The sequence below is a fragment of the Cryptomeria japonica genome, chromosome 7, assembly GCF_030272615.1.
Source record: "Cryptomeria japonica chromosome 7, Sugi_1.0, whole genome shotgun sequence".
Classification (NCBI taxonomy): Eukaryota; Viridiplantae; Streptophyta; class Pinopsida; order Cupressales; family Cupressaceae; genus Cryptomeria; species Cryptomeria japonica.
The window spans coordinates 808,215,288-808,220,050 of NC_081411.1; the positions used below are offsets into that span (position 1 = coordinate 808,215,288).

At 34.7% G+C, this 4,763-nt stretch overlaps 1 pseudogene; it reads right to left on the reverse strand.

Annotated features, from left to right (window-relative positions):
- Positions 1–2,565: 2,565 nt before the first annotated feature.
- Positions 2,566–3,747, reverse strand: LOC131066945 (expansin-A7-like; annotated as a pseudogene).
- Between the last annotated feature and the right edge of the window lie 1,016 nt (positions 3,748–4,763).

The following is a 4,763-nucleotide window of genomic DNA, read 5'->3' on the forward strand; positions in this document are numbered from 1 at the left end:
ATTTATTTTTAAAAAAATTTTAAAATAAATTTTAATATTTTTCCTTTAAAAGATAATTAACCTTATATTTTAGTGCTGATGACCTACTTTCAATAAAAATAAAAAACTAATTAAAATATTAAAAGATATATATTTTGGAAAATTCACTTATAGATCTATAAAAGGGTATTTTTACATTTAAAAAAAAAAATTTATAAGAGTTGGAGTTGTTGAAACATCAAGTTTTTCAAAAAAATAAAATGATAATTAGACCCAAAGTGGTATAAAATATACATTTAGTAGACAATTCCAATTGGAAAAGTTGTGGCCCATATTTAAGATAGCTATAATGAGTCTCTATAGACCATATGTTTGATTAAAATTATTTTTTAGTTAGAATTACTTAAATTCACTTGTGTTGATAAGTTGCCCTGAAACGTGACATAGTTTTGTACTTTTACCCTGGTAACCATGGCAAGAGCCACTATACCTAAAAAAGGTAAGCAGGTTGCTATAGATGAAGAGTTCTTTTCCCATGGACCGATTGATTTGAGCACACTATCTCCCATTCAAGCATTAAAGTTAGTCACCCTTGCCCAAATCAAAACAAGTGAGGACTTATTAAAGTCTCGATCAAAAGACAAGGAGGTTATATCATTGGCCACCAGTGTTTTAGAGAAAATATTGCCTTCCTTTAAGCAGGATTCTGGTGACTCGTCCTCCTATAAGCTTAAAAATATGTTACAAGTAGTTGATTCTTATTTTGTGTTGTTGGAGAAAGCAACATATATAAAAGGTTTGCACAAGTTTAATGAAATGAGATTGCAAACCTTTTTGAAAGTGATTGAGGATGATAGGGTAGTCTTGAAATTTGTGGTAAAAAGTATTGAGAGTGCTCTAGATGAAGGTGGTAAGATCTATAAGTCATGTCTCATTTTGTCAAAGTTTACTCTAGACATTGACAAGAAAATTAAGGAATATGAAAGGCAGTTAGCTGCACTTTCATAATCTTTTGCCCCTCTTCCAGTTTTTGTTAGTAGTCTTGAAGCTCAAATTATGAATCTAACAGACAAAATCAAGAGCTTGAGTGTAGAGAAGGAGCGGATAATAAGCAGAATGGGTGAATTGAAGAGTCTTATCACTCCTCGGTTAGACACTTTGCTTGGTAGTCATCAGGATGTAGTGAGTGTTTTGGGCAAGGCTTTCCCCTTAGACCTTAAGCATGTAGAAATACATCCCTACATGTTTAGTGCCTTGATAAATGTTTTGGATTGTTTTCTGAGAGGATGCAATGAATATATAAAATCCCTAAAGACAACCTATGCTGATATTTTTAACAGACAAAATCAAGAGCTTGAGTGTAGAGAAGGAGCGGATAATAAGCAGAATGGGTGAATTGAAGAGTCTTATCACTCCTCGGTTAGACACTTTGCTTGGTAGTCATCAGGATGTAGTGAGTGTTTTGGGCAAGGCTTTCCCCTTAGACCTTAAGCATGTAGAAATACATCCCTACATGTTTAGTGACTTGATAAATGTTTTGGATTGTTTTCTGAGAGGATACAATGAATATATAAAATCCCTAAAGACAACCTATGCTGATATTTTTAAATTCATGCAAATCACTGTATATATTCTTTTGTACATATGTTTTGGTAGATTCCTACCTTTGCCATTGATATCAAAGGGGGAGAGAATGCGGTGAAAAATGGTGCATACTCTTAGGGGGAGCTGATTGTATAGGTTTTGCAGTTTTTGGAGTTTGGCAGTTTTGGGTTGAGTTCATTTTTCACAGTGTTGCCATCAATGCCAAAGGGGGAGATTGTTGGCAAGAGACATAGTTCCAATTATGTTAGATGCATGGAGATTACTTAGGGGTTGTCATTGATTGCAACTCAATTTAGTAATCCTATCCGGTACCTGTAGATTTGATCTACCGAAAGTCATATTGACTTTAGGCATAAATCTGGTAGAATGTGAAAAACGAAGGAAGATCTCGATCATCTAGTTTGTCCCATTAATCTTAATATCCTACTGTTATTGTACAACACCTCCTAACATTAAAATAGATTTTCTTAAATATTTAAAAAATAAATTTGTTAAAAAGCTCCGTTATTGGGTGGGCTTTTAAGAAAAAGACATAATAGATTTTGAAAGTACACTTCAATGTTCCATCTTGTCTCTTGGATGATCATATTTTCTTCTCCATCCTCGTGAGATTTGTTAAAAGGCAGGCAATTGCACGAGTGGATTTGTGGTATCGAGGATAAAATTAGAAGATAAAACGTTCATTTTTCTGCTCTCAACACCGCATTATCAGTGGGCACTCTTTGAGGATGACATCACATCTGAATCTTGAATGGTTGCAACCATCACAGACCTTACCCAGGTGGCTTTAAATAATTCTTTCTGATTTAATTACACAATATGAGTTGAAAATTGACTATCTGTTTCATAGGTCTCACCAAACTGCCAGTTAGAAGGCACCGCATGATATATTGTGACTCTGTTTCCATCGCTGGTGGTCACTTGGAAGGAGAGGGAGCTCCCTATCAAGTTAGAGTTAGAAGAGCTCATCCAATTTTGTCCTCAGTTCTCTTTCATTTTTTCCCACTTATTATTTTTTGAATGTATCATGATAGACACTGAAACCACGTCCCCTGCGCCTGCCACATTGCTGATGAGCACCAGCTGATAATACTCATTTCCACTTATTGAAAAGCGAATTCATCCCTTCTTAACACACTCCACCCTGATAGATATCAACACAATTTTCGTTACTTCAAAGCTACAAAATTTGCTTCAAAAACTACTAAAAAGGTAATAATTCTTTAAGACACTAGAAATCTTTGTAAACTGCATTTCATGATGGTGATGGTGATGGTGATGCGATACGTCTTCAATTTTTCATTGCTAAATGATACTAACATAACACATCTTTCATATTACGTAGATTAAAAGAAACAGTTTTACCACAAAAAAACTCTTACCAATCCAATCAGACCAAACCCAACCCAGTTACTTTAGTAATAAAAAAATTGATGTTATATAAGATTGATACCTTCTGTAGAGGACGGGGACGATGCCGGCACGATAAGCAGCGATGTGCAGAAAGGCAGGGACGGAGAGATCGAAGTGGGGGAGAGGAGGGTTGCACCACCCTCCATTGTCATTGGGTAGCGCATAGTTTGGCGGGCAGAAATTGGTGGCTGTGACAATGACCGTTGCCCCTCCGCCCACACACCACTGCGGATCCGCCCGGTAGTCACATCGCAGCTCATAACAACCTCCGCAGCTCAGCCCACCTTTGAACAACGCACCGCTCAGCGCCGCCGTCATGATTCCGTACCCATCGTTGTAAAGGTTATGGTACCCACATGCACCACCTGCATTGCTTTCATTTTCAAATAAATCTTATTAATTTTATGGGATTTAGTTGCTTCGAATTTGATTGTGTATTTTTCATTAATGTTTCATTATATTTGTAATCTATTATCAAGATGTTAGAGAGAATGTTAAATTTGATCATGTATATTTTCCCATTACATTTATATCTATCATCAAGATGTTAAAGAAAATGCAGAAACAAATCTTATTGGATCATTAATTCATAATCAATCTACAGATCATTATCAACATGTCAGATCATACTCATGATAGAATTTCTGATATATGCATACCCATTGTTCCTGACGTGTCATTGCCTCCGTAGAAGGTGGCGTGGGCGTGCTGCCATTTCTTTTCTCCCTTGGCTGAAAGATATCTCACCATTGTTATGATTATTAATGATAACAACAGTAGCTTTGAAAATGCCATGATTATGATTGAGCTGATCCTGTTTCCTCCAAATCAAAAGTAGCTATTGATATATGATTGGACTGGTGCCGGCCATTCATATGATATGTCACAGCTCATTGAACGTCAGATTTATCGAGGTTTCTGAGCATTCAACATTTTTGATCAAGGTGCTACGTTCCAGACTTCCACGTGGCATCAGGACAGCAGTAAGAAGTCGTGAAATATCCTAGTTTACATATTTTCTTGGCTTTTGCATGGATTTATTGTATTGGAGGGTTATATTTCACAGAAACTGAGTTGTGCTGAAGTTCTTTGAATCCACGATAAAATAAAAAAGTTTGTTTTAGTCGAGAGCAAACGAGGAGGTGACACCTGTCAAATGCCAATTCACCACTAAAACTTCTCCTAATCAATGAATTAAGATGACAGATACTTAATAAGGAAAATGAAAATGAAATATTAAGATTTTTATCCTTTTTATTAAGGAAAAAATATGATTCTCTAGATTGGAAGATACTAGAGATTAAATAATTGAGATTTTGTAGGTTAAAAATAAAGGAATGTTTATTGCAAAAGTATTGATGTATAATGTATTGAATTATATACAATATAAGTTAGAATATAGTTTTAATCACATATTTTGTTTGACGTTTTGATTTGTTCTATTTTTTAGTACCCTTTTGTTTCATTTTGAGCATTTTTTAATATGATATGAGAATTAAGTTTTTGGTGTTGAAAGGATGAGACATTATAAGAGTATAGGAATTTCAAAAACTATTTTTTTTAGAGTAGGAGGTCTAATGAGACAAAAAAAAAAAAGGAAAGAAATTCAGATTTAAGGGTTTATGTTTTAGGTAGAGCTAGAAATTTCCTCTATTACCTTAGGAGATTTTGTTGCTAAATTGGAAAATTTAGAGACAATTTTTGAGGGGAAATTTGGTTTTAACGACTAGTTTCATAAAAAAAATCAACTAAATTATTTAGTATTA